This window comes from Podarcis erhardii (assembly GCF_964252035.2).
Source record: "Podarcis erhardii genome assembly, chromosome: 9".
In the NCBI taxonomy this organism is placed as follows: domain Eukaryota; kingdom Metazoa; phylum Chordata; class Lepidosauria; order Squamata; family Lacertidae; genus Podarcis; species Podarcis erhardii.
In genome coordinates, this window is record NC_138512.1 from 7,224,502 (window position 1) to 7,240,454 (window position 15,953).

The following is a 15,953-nucleotide window of genomic DNA, read 5'->3' on the forward strand; positions in this document are numbered from 1 at the left end:
CAATCTTCTTCCACTGTCTCTTTGTCCTGGTCTCGGATTCTGCCAGTCATCTCTGCCAGTCCCATATAATCTGTCATCTTCATCTGCCATTCTTCCAGGGTGGGTAGATCTGGTGTCTTCCAATACTTTGCAATAAGAATCCTTGCTGCTGTAGTAGCATACATAAAAAAAGTTCTATCCTCCTTTAACACCACATGGCTAACCATACCCAGGAGAAAGGCTTCTGGTTTCTTCAAGAAGGTATATTTAAATACCTTTTTCATTTCATTATATATCATTTCCCAGAAAGCCTTAATCCTTGGGCATGTCCACCAGAGGTGAAAGAATGTACCTTCATTTTCTTTACATGGGATCGATGGCTACTAGCCCCCATGCCTCCACGGTCAGAGGCAGCAATGCTTCTGAATGCTAGTTTCTGCAAACCACAGGAGGGGAGAGGGTTTCTCTTGTGCTTGGATCCTGTTTGGAAGCTTCCCACAGGCGCCTGGTTGTCCACTGTGAGAACAGGAGGTTGGGCCAGATGGGCCATTGGCCTCATCCAGCAGGACCTTCTGGTGTTCTAATGGGAGGACAGAAGGCAGATCAGGATTAAGGCAGGGACTGTAGCTGAGTGCAGAGTGCCTGCTTCATGCATGCAAAAGGACCGAGTTTCAATTATGGCATCTCCAGTTCCTGGATTTTTTGAAAAGATCAGGTAGCAGGTGAATGGGAAAGATCTCTGCCTGAGGTGTAGGTTTAAATATGCAGGTGATTCCAGTGGACATCTTCTGGTGGTGCATGGAGTAACAGACTATCCTCTGTTAAAAAATAAAATCAATACATTAATAAACCCATTAAGAAAATATAAAATTAGCTGTGTTAATTTGCATTACACTGGTACCTCTGGTTGCGAATGGGATCCGTTGAATAGAGTGCAACCCGCAGTGGCACATCTGTGCACGTGCAGGTTGCGATTCGCCGCTTCTGTGCATGCGTGTGACATCATTTTGCGCGTCTGCGCATGCACGAGCGGCGAAACCCGGAAGTAACCCTTTCCGGTACTTCCGGGTCGTCGCAGGACGCAACCCGAAAAAACGTATCATGAAGCAAACGTAACATGAGGTATGACTGTACCTTGAATATTTAATAAAATTATCAACATTTATTTAATTAGACCCAATGGTATGATGCTCAGTTTATCAAAATGCACACACCAGCAACATCATTATCTGTAAATTCTGAAAATGCACGAAGGGTTTCAGTTCTAATTTGGCAATGTGTTCATCAACAGTAAATAGTGTGGCTACATATTACGTCAACCTTGAAAGCACTGAATCTTCAAGAATACTCTCAACTTTTTTCTTAACCTCTTAGTCAACATGTCCTCCAGATGTTGCTGTCCCCCCCCACAACTCTCGTCATTCCAGACAACTGGCCATGTTGCTGTAATCCAAAAAACCATTTAGCTGTAATTCCTGCATTTGCAACTCTACCATTCTGTGAACCTCTAGAGGCCCACAATTTCCCCATCCTTGGCTGTCATGAAGTTTAGAGGCAGCAGGCGGTGCTCTTTGCACGGAGGGTGTGCAGCGCTCCAGGGAAGTCCCAGCTGGCTGCCAGGATGAGCTGGGAAGGAAGAGCATTTAGAGGAGGACTGAATAGAAATCCGTGGGCAGGTCTCCGAGAAAGGGGTGATCTCCCCACATCCTGCAGCCCTGCCACCTGGGGGTCTAGCGTTGGCATCATCTGAGGAAACAGGAATGTGTAGGGAGCTGCGTCATTAAACCCAGTAACCTGTTTTGAAAGGGAGTTACGTTCTGCGGGCCTTCCTAGCTGCCTCTGTATAATGAAAGATACAGGACTTCCCTGGGGTGCTGGAAAGGGAAAAGGGAGGAAAATCATCTGCTTTGTCTGCAAAAGGTCCTCAGCATCTCCAGGAGTCCCTTCTGCTGCCTGTCCTGACTTTTTCCACATTCACCTTCCTTCCATTGTGTCGTTGGGGTTTTCCAAACAAGAGCTGTAGTTTGGTCCTTAAAACGTGAATCCTTTGCGGTGTAGGAACCTTTTGTTTCACGTGCCCTAGGTAGCTCTTGGACAGAGCTTAAGGTAGGTCCCTATGACTCTCTTGTTTCTTCCAGAGGTTGGGAAAACCAAGACCACCCAAAGAAGCCATCTGGTCCTTTTGTTGGATTGTTATAAATGAAAATTAATTAAAAAATTAATAAAAAGAAGCCATCAAGTGGATGATCTGAAACTCCCAATTCCCAAGTGCCGTTTTGGCATTCTGTTCCACTACAAAAGCAAAAACGCAAGGCAATGAACATGTACAGTGGTACCTCGGGTTACATACGCTTCAGGTTACATACGCTTCAGGTTACAGACTCCGCTAACCCAGAAATAGTACCTCGGGTTAAGAATTTTGCTTCAGGATGAGAACAGAAATCGTGCTCTGGCGACACAGCAGCAGCAGCGGGAGGCCCCGTTAGCTAAAGTGGTGCTTCAGGTTGAGAACAGTTTCAGGTTAAGAACGGACCTTCGGAACAAATTAAGTACTTAACCCAAGGTACCACTGTATCTTTATTATGATAAACCATTTTTGGGTGGAAGTAAAAGGCACCCATTGTTACCTAAATAACCATAAGCTTGAAGGAAGAAAGGGGTGGGACCCAAATATTGTTACACTTCTCCCTATTAGAAGCCTCAGTGGGGGCTGACTTTTAGTAAATTGGCTGTGTACAGCACATGTCTTCCCTCAAAAGACTCCTGGGAACTGTAGTTCGTTAAGGGTGTCAGGAATTGTAGCTCTTTGAAGGGTAAACTACAGTTCCCAGGATTATTTGGGCGAAGTTGTGCGCTTTAAACGACCTTTGGACGTATGGTGTATATACACTGGAGTCTCTCTATGAACTCTACCTTACAAGGAAGGCCTGCAACAAAGTGTTGCAGTGTGGAGTCCTGTTCAGGGTGCAAGCCAGCCATGTCCCTTTCAAGATGCTCCATTCCACACCTTGTTATTCATTTCTCTGGAAATTCTCTCTCACTGATCAGCATTCTTCTCGTCACTGTGGAATGTTGCTGTGATAAAGCAATAAGCAGGATTTCGGAAACGGAGTGCAAAGCAAACCACTCGCAAGGCACGGGGTGGAAACTTTAATCTGAGACAATCTGCAGGCTGGATTTGTGGATAGAACTCTACATGGAACAAGCAAGACTTAGTGAGCACTTCTGCTTTTGGGAGGTGCCGTAGCTACAGGATAGAGGAGGAATTTTTAGACTCTGGACTTGGTGGTTCCACAATTATTATTTATGCATTATGTTTATAGACCACCCCCAGCCCCCCAGCACATTTAAAAGGCCATAGATTGTTTAACTGCCCAAGGCCTGGGTGAAGAGGCACCTAAAGACACATAATGAAAACACCAGAGGAGCCCCCCCTGGGGAGAGCATTCCACCACCAGGGAGGCACCACAGAAAAGGTCCATTCTTGCGTTGCCACTCTCTGGACCTCTCTTGGAGGAGGCACATGAAGAACGGCCTCAGAGGATGATCTCAGGGTCAGGGTCCAGGTGAGCTCACATGGAGAGAGGCATGTTTAAAGCTTTATAGGCCATTTCTACATCACCTTTACAAGAGGAGCGTTATTCCCCTTAACTTTAAGATTCGGTAAACCATCTCTCCAGAGTTGGGGGGCCGTCCTGCTCTTTCTGGAGTTCTGGAGTCAGTGTGGTGTAGTGGTTAAGAGCAATCGACTCGTAATCTGGGGACCCGGGTTCACATCTCCGCTCCTCTACATGCAGCTGCTGGTGACCTTGGGCTAGTCACACTTCTCTGAAGTCTCTCAGCCCCACTCACCTCACAGAGTGTTTGTTGTGGGGAGGAAGGGAAAAGGAGAATGATAGCCGCTTTGAGACTCCTTCGGGTAGTGATAAAGCGGGATATCAAATCCAAACTCTTCTTCTTCTCTTCTTCTCCACAACTTCCTGCCCCAATAGCACAACCATCATCCTTCTGATGCTGTTTTTCTTCACCTTCATAGTCTGTAAGCTGCTTTGATCAGCTGGTGGAAAACACGCCCTCCAAAAGTCCTGATTTTCCAGGTATGGTCCCGGAATTACAGAAGCTGTCCCAGTTTCTGATCTGATCTCAGAATGTCCCACTTTTCGTTTTTCCTCCCCTCCACATCTCAGAGAACAATGAAAAGTATTGTGTGTGTAGAGGTGAAAAAATGGGCTTCTGTTTCTACAAGAAAAATAATGCATACCCTCCTACATTTCTCCGATGAAAATAGGGATACCCCATTCCATAGTGATAATTTTACTATTTATACCCCACACACCTTACTGGGTTGCCCCAGCGACTCTGGGCAGCTTCCAACATATATAAAAAAACATAATAAAACACTAAACTTTTAAAAAAACCTTCCTATACAAGATTGCTTTCAGATGGCTCACAGGTTGGATATCTCCACGCCCTCCAACATTTATCAAATGAAAATAGCAACATCCTAAGGAAAAGCAGGACATTCCGGGATCAAATCAGAAACCGACATGGCTTCTCTAAATCAGGGACATCTCTGGAAAATAGGGACACGTGGAGGCTCTGAAAATACCTGCACCAAATGAAGGTCTGTCAAGACTGGCCCGTACGGGCAGGGGTACCTTTACCTTTACCTTAATCCCCATGTTACACCCCCCCCCCCCAAACTACATCACTCATGCATCACAGTTACATCATGAAGGGGGAGGTCTGGTGGCAGTAATCTGAGCATCCTGGACCCTGCCCCATGGTTCTCCTTGCCCTTTACCAAACACCCATCAAATGTAACAAAAGAGATATTTACATTTCCCTGTTTCCCAGCCAAGTTCATCACACCCTTTTGTCTTCATCTGGGTTTGTTATTTCTGGAATGGCTACCTGTCCGGCACTCAGGTATCAAGATGCCAGGGATTATCACTCAGGCAGAGGGGCTGCTGAGTAGCTGAGCTCACATGTCTATATGAGTTTCTGAAGTTTTCCCAGTGAGCCAGTACATAGATACATTTATCAGTGAATTCTTACATTTGGTATCGTGCAGCAAGGGCCCTTTGAATAGATAAGAAGAAACTGTGATGAAGTGTTTTGTGGGGACAAATAACAAAAGTCACAAAAGTGATTGTGCTGGTTTTGGTAGTGGGCTGCATGTGCATATCTGCTGGAGGGGCAACCCCCCCCCCAAACCTATACATAAATTCCTGCAACAGTTGCATGGGGAATGTTTATTCCTTTATTGTAAATGGAGCCTGACACTGTCTACTCAGAAGTAAGTCCCACTGTATTGAATGAAGCTGACTCCCAGGTAAGCCTTACACTGCAGTCCTGATGAGGAGGAGGAGGAGAAAGAGAAGGAGGATTTGCCAAATGCAGCTACATGCTCAACACATTTTTGGCCCTGAGCTTTTCTGGAGAAAGTCAGCAAGTTCCTAAATGTGTAGTAAGGCCATGAAGACAAACCATGAAGCAGGAGAGTGTGTTACGTGCACTATAACTCGCTTTACGTGGGGCTGCCCTTGAGACTGACCCAGAAACTCCAGCGGGTGCAGAATGCCACAGTGAGACTCCTTACGGGGTCCTCGCTGTGGGATCACATTCACCCGGTGCTATACCAGCTGCACTGGATCCCGGTGGAGTACAGGATCAGGTTTAAGGTGCTGGTTTTAACCTTTAAAGCCCTAGGACTCTCGTACCTACGGGACCGCCTCTCCTGGTATGTCCCACAGAGGAACTTACGGTCTTCAAACAAAAACATCTTGGAGGTCCCGGGCCACAGGGAGGTTAGGCTGGCCTCAACCAGAGCCAGGGCTTTTTTGGCTGTGGCCCCGATCTGGTGGAACGCTCTGTCACAAGAGACTAGGGCCCTGCGGGACTTGACATCTTTCCGCAGGGCCTGCAAGACGGAGCTGTTCCACCAGGCCTTTGGCCAAGGCACAGTCTGACTCCCTACTTTGGTAATCCTCATAGAACTCTAGCCCAATGGTTGCCATTAATTTGATTCTGAATTGATTTTAATGGAATGATTTTAGAATGTTGTATTATTTTATTGTTGTTAGCCGCCCTGAGCCCAGCTTCGGCTGGGGAGGGTGGGATATAAATAATAATAATAATAATAATAATAATAATAATAATAATAATAATAAGGCATAGTTGTTTTAGGTGTAGAGGCAAGTGGCGGAGCTGTTTATTTGCGCTCGTGTTGCAAAGGGGTCTCCTCCCTGGCAACACATAATGAAGTAATTCTCTCGGTCTCCGCCCAGTGGAACTGCAAGTGGTGATAATAATTTCTGTGATGTAGTTAACTGGAAACAGAATACAGTGCATGATGTTTTGTTTTAATAGGAACCCTTAGTAGTTTCCTTTCTGGAGCTTACAATGACTTCACCACAGATCCATAAATTTTTAAAGCAGCTTAATATTCTTAGGAAAATATGGGAAACTGCTGTGGGTGTGTATAATTACAATGTTTTTAAAGGGAAAGGTGGGGAACTGGTGCCGGCCCCCCAATGTTGAGAGCCGACAGGAGTGACTTGTGCCTGAGGAAACTCAGGCCAGCTCTGTAAACCTGCTATGAAAGCTAGGGCTCAAAATGGAACAAGAAAGGTGAACTTACACGTTATTTGCAGTAATATATTCAATTTTAGCTCACTTCCTCCTAATTTATGCACATTCATAAACATTGGTTGGAGAGCTGCATTGCAAAATTTGGATAAATGAACATTTTGGATCAGAGCTGTGGGTTGGTTTGCATATTGTTTCTAAAAGAGCAGCTTTGATAGATTTGCCTTTACCTGGGCGGGGGACTGAAACAAATTTCTCCTGCTTCCCTCGACAAAATGTTCCAGATATTCCACTCTAAGTGCCTCTTTTTATCTCATTGAATGCAATTAGTGGGAAGGACAAATACATTTTGTAAACTCAGAGAACAAGTTATGAGCTAGCAGTTTCCATCACACACAATTACCTATTTTCCCACTTGAAAGGCAGGTGGGTCCTGTCTAACTTTGGCCTTGCGGATTCCTGCTATATTTGATGTCAGCATCTTTCCATGTTACGCCTCCGCTTGCATTTTTTCATCCATGCCTGTAGCCTGTTAACTGGAATCTTCTCGGGGGAAATGCCGTGGAAGGGCGCGTCCAGCTACAAACTCAGTGGTATCACAAGAGGTTGGTGGACTTTTTGTACACCAATTCCTGTACGCAAGAAACTGTGGAGGTTATTTCCTGTGCAATGACCTGGAGGAGAGAAGTGCGGTGCAGTTGCTGACCAATGTGTGTGTGCGGAACTAACCATCATACATTAAAAGTGGATTATCTGAAAACAATTTTGCTGAAAGAGGAAAAGCTTTCGGAGACAATCCAAAAGTCGGTCATTGCCTACAAAATAATTTTGGTGAAACTTAAAGGTAGGCTTCCTTACAGCACAATCCTTCAGTGAATGTGTTGGAAATCCTTTGTAGACCACCCATCTCATCCAATGCCCTATTGGCTTATTGTGCTTGAGGGAAGTTCAGGAGTTAGCAGGGTTCTTGTGTCCTTATTTCTCTTTCCTCTTAATCTCCTCACCACCACCTCTGGTGGTGGTGGTGGTGGTGGTGGTTGTTGTTGTTGTTGTTATTATTATTATTATTTTATACCCTGCTCATCTGGCTGGGTTTCTCCAGCCACTCTGGGCAGCTTCCAACAGAATATTAAATACAATGGTTCATCAAATATTAAAAGCTTCCCTAAACACCAACGGGCACAACTCCAGAATGGGTGCAGCTTATGAGCACCTTGGGTGAATGTGGGGACTTAGGACCCTGTGGAAAAAAACCCTCCCCCATTTCTCTCTCCCCCCCCCCCCCCCGCAATTGCTGGTGGAGCAGCAATGGCAGAGGAGATTTCCACAACAACAAGACCTCTGGGGGCCTCCATCCTGTGGTCAGCAACATCTACAGAATGGCAGAGAGTGCCTTCCAGACCAAGGGCCACATTTCCTTCTGGCAACCACACGATCCTGGTGGGCGTGGGCAGGGCAACAAAAGGAAACACAGTGATACCTCATGTTATGTACTGAGTTGAATAGGATCCAAACTGCAGCAGTCTGATTGGTCCTAGAACAATAGGATCCAAAATGCAGCAGTCTGATTGGTCCTAGAACAATGCAGCAGTATGATTGGTTGGCAGGAACCACCCAATCATGCTCCAGATATAAGTGAATCCACAACCTGATTGGCTTACAGTAGAATTCCAGAATTAGCCAATCATGTGCAGCCCATTGTGTAAATAATGTATATAAAGCAGATACTTTGAGGGGACTTTCATTCATTCCTCCTCACCACTATGAGCTGAATAAAGAGCATGAAATCACTTTGCGACAATGCCATGTTAAAGCATTTCTAATTCCTATGCAACGCAACCACCGAACAAGACCCGTTGGCATTTGAGGGGGAAGCAGGAGAGAAGGGGTTTCCGACTCTTGCCCATCTTTGTTCCATTTTTCTGCTGAAACTTATTCCCTTAAAAGTCTTTCACGCAGACACACAAAAGGTATTAATACCCATATTGTTTGCTGGCAGGGAAAAAGCAGCTGGATGGTGGTGGTGGTGGGGAGAACCTTCAGCGGGAAAACTGAGAGGAAAGAGCTGACGTGCCCTTGGATCGTTGCCTCAAGAGCAGGCAGCTTCCTTCCTCTCCTGATCTTAGCTCTAAAACACTCGGCACTGAGGTCTGGGTTGCATACACACCATATCCTTAAAGCACATTGCTTCCCCCACAAAAACCCCCAGGAACTGTACTGCACTCCTCAGAGAGTTACATTTCCCAGCACCCTTAAACTACACTTCCCAGGATTCTTTGGGGGGAGCCATGTGCCCTAAAGGTATGCTGTGCCCTGAGGCAATAAAAGGCTCTGCCATTTTGTCTTCATTTCCTTGGGGGGATGCAGGCAGCTCTGTGGGACTCAGTTCTGAGCAAGGATTTGAGCACCTGGTAGATCCCTCTCTCTCTCTCTCTCTCTCTCTCTCTCTCTCTCCATATTTCCAAGGGAGGAAGCCATAGCTAATTTTTAACCGGCTCACTAAATGCAGAAGTTCAGATTATAGTGGCATCTCCCAAGAACAGAATTGCTAAATGTGTGGCAGTTTCAGAAATTGCAGAGGATGTTATGTTGAAACAGACATGTGCATAAAAATTCCTTATTGTCTAATATTTACAGAAGATGCACGGAAGTTTTGTTATTGCTGCACCGTCTTAATTATGTAAGGTGCAAAGCACCTTTTCCCGCCCGAGGGCCACTTTCTCTTCCAGGGGCCACATGCCCAGGGCCAGAGATGAAAGTGGGTGGGGCAACAAACACCAAAGTTACCTTTGCACAGGAGGCTGATTTCCACACCTGTTCCTCCTGATTCCAGGTGAGCAGAAAACCATTTGTCAGAGTTCAAGGAGGAGGAATCCCAGCCGGGCAAAACCCTCGAGGAGGGTGCAAAGGGTGACATAGGTGGCAGGAGCAGGGCAAGGTGTGGCCTGATGAAATCATCAAAGTTTAGCTAGAGAGGCTGCAGGACAATTGCGGATGGGAGTGAGGCCTCTTCAGCATATCACACTTGCGCTCAGAGATCTGCACGGGCTGCCGATTCGCTACCAGGTGCTCAAAGTGTTACTATTAGTATATGAAGTCCATAACAACTTGGGACCAGTTAACCTGCAAAACGGCTTTACCCCACATGCTCCTGCTTGATCACTTTAATCCATGGAACTGGCACTGCTACAGGGGCCACATAAGGCCTGTTGTGCATTTGTAAGAACCCAATGGTTTAGTGTAGCAGCGCCTACACTTTGGAACTCCCTGCTTATTGATCTGACCTTGACAGATTAGAGAACTGGGCCAAAACAAACAAGATGAATTTTAACAGGGAGAAATGTAAAGTATTGCACTTGGGCAAAAAAAATGAGAGGCACAAATACAAGATGGGTGACACCTGGCTTGAGAGCAGTACATGTGAAAAGGATCTAGGAGTCTTGGTTGACCACAAACTTGACATGAGCCAACAGTGTGACGCAGCAGCTAAAAAAGCCAATGCAATTCTGGGCTGCATCAAGAGGAGTATAGCATCTAGATCAAGGGAAGTAATAGTGCCACTGTATTCTGCTCTGGTCAGACCTCAGCTGGAGTACTGTGTCCAGTTCTGGGCACCACAGTTCAAGAAGGACACTGACAAACTGGAACGTGTCCAGAGGAGGGCAACCAAAATGGTCAAAGGCCTGGAAACGATGCCTTATGAGGAACGGCTAAGGGAGCTGGGCATGTTTAGCCTGGAGAAGAGGAGGTTAAGGGGTGATATGATAGCCATGTTCAAATATATAAAAGGATGTCACATAGAGGAGGGAGAAAGGTTGTTTTCTGCTGCTCCAGAGAAACGGACACGGAGCAATGGCTCCAAACTACAAGAAAGAAGATTCCACCTAAACATTAGGAAGAACTTCCTGACAGTAAGCGCTGTTTGACAGTGGAATTTGCTGCCAAGGAGTGTGGTGGAGTCTCCTTCATTGGAGGTCTTTAAGCAGAGGCTTGACAACCATATGTCAGGAGTGCTCGGATGGTGTTTCCTGCTTGGCAGGGGGTTGGACTCGATGGCCCTTGTGGTCTCTTCCAACTCTATGATTCTATGATTCTATGATCTCAAGCAAGTACCTTTGATATCCACTTTTTAGCACCTGCTTAAAAACATTCATCTTTAGACAAGTCTGTTCAGATGCTTAGGAAGCTGAGGTAATTTTAACCTGTTTTATAGTATTTTAAATTTTGTATGTTTTAAAGTATGGTTGTAATTTTTTCTTACTTTTATTGTTTTAGCTTCTTGTAGACTGCTTTGAGTAGGGACGTGGGTGGCGCTGTGGGTTAAACCACAGAGCCTAGGGCTTGCCGATCAGAAGGTCAGCGGTTCGAATCCCTGCAACGGGGTGAGCTCCCGTTGCTCGGTCCCTGCTCCTGCCAACCTAGCAGTTTGAAAGCACGTCAAAGTGCAAGTAGATAAATAGGTACCGCTTTGGCGGGAAGGTGAACAGTGTTTCTGTGTGCTGCTCTGGTTCGCCAGAAGTGGCTTAGTCATCCTGGCCACATGACCTGGAAGCTGTACGCCGGCTGCCTCGACCAATAAAGCGAGATGAGCGCCGCAACCCCAGAGTCGGTCATGACTGGACCTAATGGTCAGGGGTCCCTTTACCTTTAGACCGCTTTGAGGTTTCTTACATTCATATACATTTTATGAAATAAATACGTAAGATGTCGTTCCTGGGTTGCAGATTCCACCGCCTGCCCCCCCGCTCCCTGCCCAAGCTGTACACGTTTATTATTTCCAGCGCTGGTTTAGTTGCTCTGAGTGGAAAAAATGAGCCCCTTGGCCTGCTGTCCTTCTAGCGAGATCCAGCCATGAAGGGTGTTACAGTTTCAGCAAGTTTGGGATGAAATTCAGGAAGAGGATCAGGCAAACTGCCTCCTGAACCATGATCTGTCACTGTATGGGAAGGACGAGGACAGATTCTGGTAGCAGGAGGTCACTTCCTGCCACCTGATGAGAGACCTGTGTCCCCTCATTCCTGGATTCACCCCCCCCCCAATGCCATGGGTCACTGTGGAGTTCTTAGAAATTAAGCATGATCCATTCTTCCATTAACCACAACAGGCGATCATCACTCAACAGAGGGTCAAGGAGTCCACGCTGGAAGGGTGGAAATGGAAATAAATGCTTTCTATTGAAGGCTCAGGGATTGTCAGCTGTGCCAGTGCCAACAAAATGTTGTGGCATCAGCTCTCAAAATATGTTTTCCTCTGTGTTCTTGTTAAATGTTGGTCATTGAGCACCACACCCTCTCTATCTTCAATGAGCAAAGCAGGTCACACAAGAACGATCATTCATGCAGCCTTAAAAACAATAAAACTCATGTAATAATAATAATAATAATAATAATAATAATAATAATAATAATTAATTATTTATACCCCACCCATCTGGCTGGGTTTCCCCGGCCACTCTGGGCGGCTTCCAACCAAATATTAACAACAATACAGCATCAAACATTAAAAACTTCCCAAAACAGAGCCGCTTTCAGTTGTCTTTTAAAAGCAAAATAGTTGCTTATTGCCTTGACATCAGCTGGGAGGGCGTTCCACAGGGCAGGCGCCACTACCAAGAAGGCTCTCTGCCTGGTTCCCTGTAACCTCATTTCTTGCAGCAAGGGAACCGCCAGAAGGCCTTCGGTGCTGGACCTCAGTGTCCGGGCTGGATGATGGGGGTGGAGACGCTCCTTCAGGTATACAGGACCAAGGTCGTTTGGGGCTTTAAAGGTCAACACTGACTCTTTGAATTGTGCTTGGAAATGTACTGGGAGCCAATGAAGATCTTTCAGGACCGGTGTTATATGGTCTTGGCGGCCACTCCCAGTCAACAGTCTAGCTGCCACATTCTGGATTAATTGCAGTTTCCAAGTCACCTTCAAAGATAGCCCCACATAGAGCGCATTGTAGTAGTCCAAGCGGGAGATAACCAGAGCATGTGCCACTCTGGCCAGATAGTCCACGGGCAGGGAGAGTCTCATCTTGCGTACCAGATGGAGCTGGTAGACAGCTGCCCTGGACACAGAATTAACCTGTGCTCCATGGACAGCCCAGAATGACTCCCAGGCTGCACACCTGGTCCTTCAGGGGCACAGTTACCCCATTCAGGACGAAGGAGTCCTCCACACCAGCTTGCCCACTGTCCCCCAAGAACAGTATTTCTGTCTTGTCAGGATGCAACCTCAATCCGCTTTGAGACTGGGCGATAGTTGGCCATATTGGCCAGATCTAAAGATTTTTTTTAAGAAGTGGTTTAATGACCGCCTCTTTCAGTGGGTCTGGGATGGCTCCCTCACAGAGGGAAGCATTCACCACCCCACAGAGCCCAGTACTCCCCAGCTCGCTTTTATTAGCCAGGATGGGCAAGGATCATGAAGACAGATGGTTGGTTTCACTCGTCTAAGCAGCCTGTCCACATCCTCAGAGGTAACTGATTGAAATTGATCCCATGCAACTTGACTAGACAGGACTCCAGCACTCTCCCGCCCCAGCCCTGCTCCCACGGTGGAGTCTACCTCCTTCCGAATCTGAGCGACTTCATCTGCAAAGAACTTTGCAAAAGCACTGCATGTTGCATGTCGCAGTGCAACTGCAAGCAAAACACACACACAGAGAATTCTCTTGAAATGAAAGAAATGGAAATAAGAAATGGAAGAAAAGGGAAAACATGAAAGAAGAGTATAAACAAGCAGGCAACAGTTGCGGGGAGAGTGACTGGAACATGTTTAGCCTGGAAAAGAAGAGGATTAGAGGAGATATGGTAGCCATCTTCAAATATCTAAAGGGCTGTGACATGGAAGATGTTGTCTTCTGCTCTGAAGGATACGACCCAAACCAATGGCTTCAAGTTATAAGAAAGGAGATTCCGACTAAACATCAGGAAGAACATTCAACAGTGGATGCTTTAGTTGAGATTCCCGAAGTGCAGGGGTTAGACTAGATGGTCCTTGGGGTCCCTTCCAACTTTACAATTCTATGACTCCATTATTCTATGAAGATTGTTTGCAAAAATATGTACATTAGTAAAACTGGCCTATAAAAATGTACTGATTAGGAGAAATCTGCACTAAAATGCTGATGAATTTTCAAAAGGATTTTAAAAATAACAAGTTGCTGCAAAATGAACGAATTTAAGTTTGTGGGTATGTGGAAATGAGAAACTGAAAGAGCCCAACATCGAAAGACCTTCCTGCAATAAAACAGAAGTCTGGTAGGGCCTTGAATTTGCCAGTAGGTGATTACTGTATTTTTTTGCTCTATAAGACTCACTTTTTCCCTCCTAAAAAGTAAGGGGAAATGTGTGTGCGTCTTATGGAGCGAATGCAGGCTGCGCAGCTATCCTAGAAGCCAGAACAGCGAGAGGGATTGCTGCTTTCACTGCGCAGCGATCCCTCTTGCTGTTCTGGTTTCTGAGATTCAGAATATTTGTTTTCTTGTTTTCCTCCTCCAAAAACTAGGTGCATCTTGTGGTCTGGTGTGTCTTATAGAGCAAAAAATACGGTACATCCCAGCTGAAAATAGTGACCTTCTGGGAACACTCCAGTCCTGTAATATGCTGTAAGGCTGCAAGACCGTGTGTGTGTGTGTGTGTGTGGGTCATAAAGACCCCAGGTCAAGGCTTCCTGTTCCCACAGTTTCAAACCCTTTAATTGTTTGATGCCATTAATTCTTTTCCAATTGCAATCCAACGTGTGAAATGGAGGGCTTTGTTTTGTCTGCTCCTTTCCCCCTTAATCTCTTGGTCTGCCAAAGCATTCTCATGGGTCGAGTTTCCTCCAATTCTGAGCTCAAAGTTTAACATATTTTGTGAATTACTGATGCCCTGTTGTATCACACAACAGCAGTTTGAGACAGGAACACAGAATGGGAAATGGGAAATATTATTTTGCTGGGAGAGGTTTTCTCTCCTGTTCAACCTTCTGAGTTCTTTCCTAAAAGGATATATTGTGGAGAGGGATGTCAAAAACAAGTTAAACCACACACAACAAAACACCCCTCCCCTGAAATCCTACCTATAGTTGCGACCTTTTCCTTCTGGCAGGGCTGTGAGTGGTATCTAAGAGGAACTTTCCCAGCCATGTGCTGGAAACATTTTAAAATACAGAGAATGGGGAGCACAGGGATCGTAAAATTGCAGCCCAAAGTGCCTATTTGCTTGCCCAGTCCTGGGATTCTGGCCACTTGAGGCACTCAGTTTTGCCGGTCCAGCTCTTCACAAGGAAGCTGCAGGGGCCTCATGGTTTGTTGGATCAACATCTTAGCTGTTACTTAGCCAGGCATCTCTGCCTCTGTTGCACCTGCTGTTCTGTGAAACCCAAGCACTGCTTTGACTGACGCATTAAAGCCTTGGGTAGAAACTGATGAGGGCCAGGGCAACCAGGGTGTACCTGCTTTCTCTCTCTCTGTGTGTGTGTGTGTGTGTGTGTGTGTGAACCTTCTAGGACAATGGTTCCTAAGCTTTGGGGAGGCCCACTCCCTGGGTTGCATAAGCTCAGGGTAACAATTAATTGCACATTTATTCAAAATCCAATTAAAACTACAGTCATACCTCTTGTTATGTTTGCTTCAGGTTAAATCTTTTCAAGTTGCGTCCTGCGGCAACCCGGAAGTAACAGAACGGGTTACTTCCGGGTTTCGCTGCTCGCACGTGCACAGACACTCAAAAGGACACCACCTGCATGCGCAGAAGTGGCGAATCACGACCTGCACAGTCACGGGTTGCGTTCCGCTCAGGTTGCGAATGGGGCTCCGGAATGGATCCCTTTCGCAACCAGAGGTACCACTGTATTTCATTAATTCCAACAACATGGTATCATCCAGTGATACCAGGTTTTCCGATTCATTTACACCTCCAGCTTCCCCCTGCTTTGCCTCTTAGTGCCCTCCCCCAGGTAATCCCACTGCCCACTTGAGGAACCACTGGTCCAGGAAATTGCCGCTAGGGGTGTGTGAGGGACAATCCTCCCCCCAGCTGTAGTCTCCAAGAGGCTTGCCCCTACTGCAGCAATTATTCATTCATTCATTTAAAAATACAAGCTGCTTCTTATTCAGAATCTCAGAGTGGTTTATGATAAAGGTAGCAGAGCAAACTGCACAATTACATGTCCACATTTGAGTACTGAGGTCACTTAAAAGCCGGCCTCCATGTATTGGGAAAGCTCATGCCAAAAAAGTAAGGGACTTTTTAAAGCACCCATGCTGTAAATAAAAATATGCCCTTTTCCCTTATGGGGTATCCAAGAGCCCATATAGAGTCCTTACATAGGTTCCCTATTGGAAGGAGAAAATAACAGAGGCCAACCAGAGAATATTGAGAAGCAAAGCAGCTAGTAAGCTTGATCTTTATT